The sequence below is a fragment of the Lepus europaeus genome, chromosome 2, assembly GCF_033115175.1.
Source record: "Lepus europaeus isolate LE1 chromosome 2, mLepTim1.pri, whole genome shotgun sequence".
Classification (NCBI taxonomy): domain Eukaryota; kingdom Metazoa; phylum Chordata; class Mammalia; order Lagomorpha; family Leporidae; genus Lepus; species Lepus europaeus.
The window spans coordinates 109,965,108-109,974,243 of NC_084828.1; positions in this window are offsets into that span (position 1 = coordinate 109,965,108).

The following is a 9,136-nucleotide window of genomic DNA, read 5'->3' on the forward strand; positions in this document are numbered from 1 at the left end:
TGTACCTGCCCAAGCACTCAGCTACAGTCTTGCTGCACCTGTCACAGGAGAAGCTGAGCTCTAACCCTGGACAGACTGACAGTTTCAAAGAAGTCCCAGACTAGAGAAGAAACAGAGATCTCAGCAGGGCGGCCCCCAGGGCGCCGGGGCGTCTTCAGAAGCGCGGATGTCCCTGCCCGCGCCTCACTACTTTGCTCGTAATTACATCAGTGGGCTCTAGGAAGCTCAGGGGTTAGATGGCCTTCCACACCCATTTAAAGGGTGCGATGTTGGGATTAAAGTCAGCATGCCTTCTTACGTTGGATATCCTGCAACCCCTTATATTTCATCTGTACAGTGCTGTGCTCCTGCCGGTATCTTGTTCACCCCTTTTAGTTGGGGTGTAACTTTCCAAAGTAGATCAAAGATGACAATGATAAGAAACTAATAGCATCATTATTCATGACACCCAACTACACCGCTGGGCTGTGGGTTACTTCAGGGCTGGAACATCTTTGTATTTCCTTTTTATATCTGATGGCTAATGAGTGGCTGGCACACAGCACAAGCTTGTTAAATGTTTGCTTAATTAGTGAACTAATTAACAAATGAATGGAGGGATGAATAATGTAATCTTAGCACAGGCTCATGAAATCCATTTTAAAATGACCAAAGTTTTAAGAGTTGGTGAATTTTTAAATACTCTGCCAGATTTCCAATCTTAATAAAATATCAATGAGCTCTAGAGAAGCCCAGATCTACAAACATAGCACAGTCATGAATTATGTAGCCGGCCTCATACCCTGAAGGTCTACTCATTCAGAGCTCTGTTCCATTCTGAGCAGAAGGTGGAATGAGAGACATATTTTAATTAATGAAAACTTTGTAGATTTACTGAAAATATAAATAGCCTTGGGGAAAGAGCTCAAAATGTATAATACTTAATCCTCCAGATCATTGCTCCCATAAAGCATCCCTCATTTAGTGATGACTGATTCTTTCCCAAAGACGGTCTTGATGAGGCCCTAGGGCATTGGAGCAGGGGAGCCAACGTACATGAAGTTGGGGATTCTAATAAACTTCGGGATATCAGTGAGCGTAATGGGCCTGTGTTATTTGGGATCCTGTCACGACCTCTGCTCTTGGTCAAAACACCTGCATCGCTTTGGAGAAATGTTCCTCTTTCCCAGCCCCCAGAAACGAGAAATCTACAGGGGGCGTGCAGGCCTCAGGAGCAGGGGTGGCGATGAGGAGGGCGTGTGTGGGCTCCAGTGAGGAGAAGCATTGGTGACGCCGCCTCACAGACTCACGACAGCAGCCCACACTTGACACCTCCTCGGGCCTGAGTTCTGAGCCAGGTGGCTGGTTCAGGAAGCTTGCATCACAGAGGACTGTCTGACCGAAAGCGACAGTGACTTACCACAGACTAGCTTTGACCAAAAACCTTGATGCTGGGCAGGCACTTGACCTTGCAGTTAAGACCTGGTTAAGATGCCTGTGTCCCATAGCAGAAGGCCGGGGTTTGACACCTGACGCTGCCTCCCTGACTCCAGCTTCCTGTTAATGCAGATCCTGGGAGGCAGCAGGTAATGGCTCAAAACTTTGGTCCCTGCCACCCATGTGGGAAACCTGGCTTGAGTTCCACCTGCTGGCTCCAGCCCATACCAGCCTTGGTTATTGCAGGCATCTGGAGAGTAAACAGCAGATGGGAGGTGAGGTGGTGCTGGCTCTAGGGTCATCCAGCACTAGCGCCCTAATATTGCTGGGACCACCTTCCCCCTCTCTCACTTCCGTTCCCTCTCCTTCCTACATGTGGGCTTCTCATGAGGTTGACGGACGGTGTGGGTGCTGGGAACTCTTCAACTTAGGAAAGAAAGGTCTCCCCTCTTCCGTTTGAAAAATCCCAGGAGAGGACTTGATGGGCTTGACTTCACACATCCCTCCTGAACCTCGCGTTCTGCAAAGAGAAGGGCTGCGTCCGTCCCATTTGGACCACACAGTTTTGGAATAAAAAGGCAGACAGAACCACAGGTCCTAGCCTCCTCTTGCACACCGAAAAGAAAAGGAGAAAACTGGCACAACGTGGGACCATGTCTGTGACTAGAACCCAGCCGCATCAGAATGCATTCGGCTGAGGTGAGCAGAACCAATTAGGGAGCGTACAGGGGTGGTTGGGAGTATGGGTTTGCAAACCACAGGGCATTTGTGAAGTTGGCTCAGCAACAAGAGGAACCAGCCCCCCATACACCACAAAACCCTGTTCTTTGACCTCTACTGCCCTCTACATTTTGGCCTCATTTTCCCAATCTCACTTTTTCCTCTTCGATAGACCAACAGCTGCTGAGAGCTTCAAGCCTCACCCTTTCCCAGTTTCGCTGTCAGAGAGAAATGCGCCCTGACCCACAGCTCCAAGAAATGACGGGCTCCAGCTGGTCAGTGTGAGTGTCCAGTGTGGGCCATTCCCGACATCTCGGGGCCCCGAGGTAATGCGATTGGCACATCTGGAGTCACATGTGCACCCAAGACTGGGAGGAAGGGCCAAATAAAACAAGGGCAGCCTCCTTCTGTGGGAATGGCTGGTTCAGTGAAAGAGCAGCCTCCCAAGCCCTAACTCCGTCTTCCACAGGGCCCCAGATAACGGGAAGGGACGCCCTAGCAATATTGCCTTGGGCAAATCATTTTTATTCTCAGTCACTGAACTTTTTTCCATAGTACTCAAACTTTAGGGTCCATCGGGGTAACCTGGGGAGTTACTTAAAATGCAGATTCCCAGGTTCTATCCCCAACACTATGTCCACAGATCTGGGGAGGGACCCACCCACCCCCACCCCCCCCACCCCCACCCCATGACTCTCCATTGTACTGAGTCATGCACAGATGACCCACACATCACACTTTAGAAATGATGCTGTGGGCCGGCGCTGTGGCTTAACAGGCTAATCCTCTGCCTTGCGGTGCCGGCATACCGTGTTCTAGTCTCGGTTGCCCCTCTTCCAGGCCAGCTCTCTGCTATGGCCCAGGAAGGCAGCAAAGGATGGCCCAAGTCCTTGGGCCCTGCACCCACATGGGAGAACAGGAGAAGCACCTGGCTCCTGGCTTCGGATCAGCACGATGCGCCAGCTGCAGCGGTCATTGGAGGGTGAACCAAGGGCAAAAAGGAAGACCTTTCTCTCTGTCTCTCTCTCTCACTATCCACTCTGCCTGTCAAAAATAAAAAAAAGAAAGAAAGAAAGAAAAAGAAAAGAAAAGAAATGATGCTGTGCCCTTGCTGAGATACTGCATACTTGGTTTAGAAAAGGCCAAGCCTCTTCTGCACTGGAAAAGTCCAAGATGGAGGGGGGAGGGTGATGCAATCCCCAACTGAAAGGAAGCGCCACTCCCGGGTCAACCCTGCAGATGGGGTTGATGTGTGAAATTCTAACTCCAAGTCGGGAAGGCTCTGCTCTGCACACCACAGCAGAACCAAAGAAGCACCTGCCGGCCCTCAGCTGCCCGGGGCACAAATGCCGTCACCTCCAGCAGTCCTGGCCTCCCGGTGCCTCTAGAAGCTTTCCTTGATGTGCGCTCTCCCAGCTTCTGTTGACGCTGTCATCAACAAAACCAGGAAGCAAAGGAGCCCAGGTAACTTTTCTTTCTGGTGTAAGCACAGGATTAATATCTAGGAGGCCTGGGCAAAGGGCCAGTGATGCGTTTGCACCTCCTTTGGTTTTTGTCTCAATATATTATGCCTGGTACTTGATGATGGGAGCCAATAAAGAACCCCGTGGTTAACTACTGATACTCCCAGGGCTTAGTCTCAACCTGGAGTCAGCAGGCCCCTCATCCACACGCAAAGCCTCCTGGGAACTGATGCTTCTTTCCCGGGGACCAGAGTCCACCAAAACAGAATTATAATGCGGGGCAGGTGAACTCCAGGCCCCAGCCTCCCTTTGGCACACTTTTTCTCCTCCTTTTGCATTTTTTGCATTAACCATTCATTACAAGTACTTTCTTATGTACTTCCATCTCAACATTAAAAAATTAAACACTTTGTAATTTTAAAACAACACACTAAATTGATAGGCTGCATTCTATTTTCTGTGCTAGGAGAAGCCTGACAACATGCTCCAATTTAAAAAAAATATATATTGTTTTTAAATCACACACACACATGTATATATAACCTAGAAATGCTCTTCTAGGAATTTATCCTAAAGAGATCACCATGTCTGTGTGCAAAGTTTTACCCATAAGGATGTTCACGGCAAAAATTGCTTAGAAGAATTAGAAAGGAAGTAAAATAGCCAAGATATTCTTGGGAATTCATTTAGCAAATTGTAGTACAACAATAAAATATTATGCAGATATTTAAAATCTTGTTACAGAAAAATAATGATACAAGAAAATGTTATCTCTAAAGTATTTTAAAGCAGGTCACAAAACTGTCTGTAGAAAGTACATCAAAGTTTTTGTTTCAAAACAAAATGATGACCAAGAATATGTACAAAAGAAGTTATTCTTGCGATGAAATAACAGGTGATACTTATTTTCCCATTTGTACTTTTCCACAGTTTTCAAGTCTGCTGTAATGAACAGATATTACTCAATAACTGTGTGATTTAGGACAATTAAGTAATCTCTCTGTCTTAATTTCCTTACCTGTAAAAAGAAAATAACTCCTAACTCACATGGGTTGTTATAAAGATTAAATATGTGTGCATTTGTCAAGTACTAAGATTGTGGCAAAAAACAAGCTCTCAATAAAGGTTACCTATTACATTACTATCACTTCTATAATCAGGAAAAAATGTGACTTTGGCAAACCAAGTTTGCCAGGAAATTTCCAGAAGCCAGACTGGTGAGACCAACAAGCATATGAGTTCAAAAGGGAAGAGGCATGGCCCAAGGCACCAACCCAGCAGCCATGGTGTTTGATATGGAGGCGAGTTTCGCTGTCCACTCTCCAAACCTAAGGCTCCGGTGGAAAGGTGAGAAGGTAGCCCTTTCGTGCCGGGGCCTGCAAGGCCTCAGGCTCAGCACCCGGACCCAGAACACCCAGAGTTAGCGAGAGTCTCCTTCCATTGTCCTCCATTGTCCGACAGACCCTCAGCTGTAGTGCTGGAGAGCGCGGTCCTCCGTGGTAAAGGTGCCAGGGGCTGATACAGCTACTGCGTGGTTCTCCAGGACCTGGGCAGCAGTAGGCTGGTCAACGTTAAACAACCAGCTGGAAAGCGGAGTGGGGCCGAAACCCCTGATTTTCAGTGTCTGGTGGTTTCCATGGTGCCAATACCAGATGGTGACTGTCATCAAACTATCAGCGTGACATCCACTGGCTCAGAAAATTCCTAAAAAGAGAAGTGGCTTTCCTGAGCCCGCACTGGTTGGTTCAGGTGACCATGGGTGCTTGTATTTTCATGAGGAACAACACCTGGATGCCAAAAGGATGATTCTACACAGGATGACTGGCCAGTGAGGCACCCAAATTATTGTGAAGGGCAAAACGCCACTCCTAAGATCCTCCCAGAAGCGGCATCGCTCAGCGATAGGTGCGAGCCTAAGGATGGCCTGTGTTTGAGCAGGACAAAGACGAGAAGCCAGTTTCTCAAGGCGTGAGTCAAGGACCAGAAGCATCAGCCACTGGGAGCCTTTTAGAAATGCAGTCTCGGGGCCGGCACTGTGGCATAGTGGGTAAAGCCGCCACCTGAAGTGCTGCATCCCATATGGACGCCGGTTCGAGTCCTGGCTGCTCCACTTCTAATCTAGCTCTCTGCTATGGACTGGGAGGGCAGTGGAGGATGGCCCAAGTCCTTGGGCCCCTACACCCACGTGGGAGAGGAGTCTCCTGGCTCCTGGCTTTAGATTGGCACAACTCTAGCTGTTGTGGCCAACTGGAGAATGAACCATGGATGGAAGACCTCTCTCTATCTCTCTCCTTCTCTCTCTCTCTCTGCTCTCCCTCTCTCTGTGTAACTCTGACTTTCAAATAAATAAATAAATCTTTAAAAAAGAAAAAGAGAGAGAGAGAGAGAAATGCAGTCTCGGGCCCCAGCCCACACCTGCTGAATCAGAATCTGCCCAAGACCGCCTCAGGGGCCTGTGTGCACGTCACAGCTGGAAAAGCGTGATTGCGTGCAACTCAGCATGACAGAAGTGGAGACACAGGTTGAGCATCCTGAGCTCATGAGCCAGAAAACCCAAATTGAAAACGTTTCAACAGCCAAAACTTTGTGAGCTCTGGCACAATGATGCGAGTGGGAAATTCCACACTGACCTCATAGGTGGGGAGCGAACACAGGCACGCTAAAAGCCTGTATAAAACTATCTTCAGGCTTTGTGTAGAAGGTGTATATGAGACAAACACGCTTCGTTTTCAGGCTTGGGTGTCCCTTCCAAGATATCTCATTATGTATATGCAAATACATTAAAATCAGAAAAGAATCCAAAATCTGAAAGGCCTTGAATCCAGGCATTTCATATAAGGGATTCTAAGGCTGCATAACCATAGAAAGTGAAGGAATTCCCCCCGCCATGACAGCCATGCTGTTTGTGTGTACAAAGTAAGCGATTCTTACCTTTCACAATCCTCCAGAAAAAGCTTAGCATTTCCACGCATTCTTTTTCAACAATGGGGCATGGGGCAGTGACAAGTCCCCCCATCTCCACTCCCTGGCCCTGCCTGAGCTCCGAGCTTCTGCGTTAGGTGGAGAACTATAGATTCCTCAAGAGCTGCTATTCAAGCCATAAGCAGCATGTGCCAAGGTTCCACCCACAATCCTGGTTCAGTCTCCATTAAGCTGCACATCTGGCTGTCACACACTCTTTTGTGGGCCCATCTCAATGGCAGCACTGATGCCGCCTCTCCCCGGGGCCAGCCCCACAGTGGCCTCCCTGTCCTCTCAGCATGTGATGTCATGAGCATGAATGTCCTGCCAAACATTTAAGATGTGGCCGTTCACATTGTGTACATTGTATAGAGAAACACTGACACGCAGAGGTTTTTTTTTTTTTTAATTTATAAAAAAAGGACAAGATACAACCAAACCTTGTTCTATTGTTACCCCAAACCACCAGTTCAGCACAACTATGTAACTTGTATTCTTCAAGCACACAATCTTCTCTTTTTCTTGCTGTCATTGTGACCAACATCCCTAAATTCAGCGATTCCACTGATATTCTCTGATTTCATTTCTATCAGATTCTTAGAAAGCATGAACTGGTTCATTTTCAAGCCAAGATTCCTCTTCAGAAAAGGGTAAAGGGAGAGAGGGAGAAATCTTGGTCTGACTCTACATAGCATCTCACCTCCAGTGACCAGCAAGGAAAGAACAAGGGAGGACAGGAGCTACAGTCCAGGAAGCCCTTCCAGCCACCGTATGTCCAAGTGTGGTGTGGGGGTGACTGGGAGTGCACGGTAAAATGCAGATTCTGGGGTCTGGACCCAAGACAGCAAATCTTCATTTCTCCCGACTCTAGCAGTGATTGGAGAACAAGGCTTTAATGTTAGGAAAACTTAAGTCTCTTTTAGATCCAATTGTATGGGGAATAGGGGTCTTCATAAAGTTCATGAAATTGCATATTTTGGAAAAACTATACACAGATTTCAAAAATCCTTCTGCAGTAAAATAAACATTTTTTAAAATTCTGTTTTTCTATGAACTTTCAGAAGTACCCTCGTTTGACTGACAAACAAAAACCCTAATCTCACCATATCACGTTACTCTTCTATAAAATCGGCCGAGGAGGAGGATTGAATGTGCAGACCTCCTGATACAAACAGGTCTCGGTGGCACGCATTCTCTTCTAGATTACTCTAGGTTTGTCAAAGCACTGGGCTCCCTGTCTCCACCTGGGTGAAGATTGATTGTAGCTGTTCAAGAAATTTTAACTGTCATGTCCTAGTGGAACTCCAACAAGAGCAGATAAAATAATCGGGATTGCATTCCCCTTGGTGAGTGCTGAGACACAGCCTATGCTGTGCAGCTACACTGCCCAATCCAGCAGGCTCTGGTCCCGTGTGGGGCTTCAGCCTTTGAAATGCGGCCAACACAAGGTGCGATGGCGTTCAAGTATAAAGTGCTCCCTGGAACTCAAAGACTTAATGCAAGAAGGTCTTAAATATCCCACTAATGGGTGACATGTTGAAATTATAATGCTTCAGATATAGTGGAGCAGATGAAATGTATTAAAATTAATTTGATTTGTTTTTCTTTAGTTGCTTTAATGTGGCTACTAGAACATTTTCAATTACCTATATGAGTCGAGTTATATTCCTATGGGACAGTGTTTTTGTTCTAAAGAAATATCCACCCCCTAACCTCAACCTGATGCTAACTCTACTCTAGACTTGTGACCTACAAAATGGGATTCCCCAATTAGGCAATGGCTGGCTAGGAGAGATCTGACGTCCCCCACCCGGCAGGGAAAAGTGGGATTCATGTAACACACACACACCTTTAAGACAGAGCAAGCAAGAGCCCCAGGGAAGGAGCTAAGTGAGTCAATGCAGCAAGTCCAAAGAAGAGAGCTGCATTTGCTGACGTGCCTGTGTCAAGCTGGTGGTCGTGAGGAGAGGGGGACATGGAACCTACAGCCTTTCCTGTCCCCATAAATGCCTTTTGCAGGGCTGGCGCTATGGCGTAGTGGGTAAAGCCACCACCTTCGGTGCCGGGATCCCACATGGACACCGGTTCAAGTCCTGGCTGCTCCACTTCTGATCCAGCTCTCTGCTATGGCCTGGGAAAGCAGTAGAAGATGGCCCAAGTCCTTGAGCCCCTGCACCCACGTGGGAGGCCCGGAAGAAGCTTTTTTCAGATCAGTGCAGCTCCGGCCATTGCAGCCATCTGGGGTATGAACCGTCAGATGGAAGACCTCTCTCTCTCTCTCTCTCTCTGCCTCTGCCTCTCAACTCTGCCTTTCAAATAAATAAATAAATAATTTTTCAATGCCTTTTGCTACATTCATGTCATAATTTGTTACACCCTGGCATGGGCATATTCTCCAATATAGACACAAGACATGCGTCCTTACAAAAACTTGATTCTAGCTCAGCTGATACATGGGTCAACATGAAGATGGAAATTTTGTATAAGTAATGTTGAAGTAGCTTCAACTAGGTCATAGCTTGCACATAAATTGCTACAAAATGACCAGCCCAAATGGAGATTTGCAAAAAGGGAAT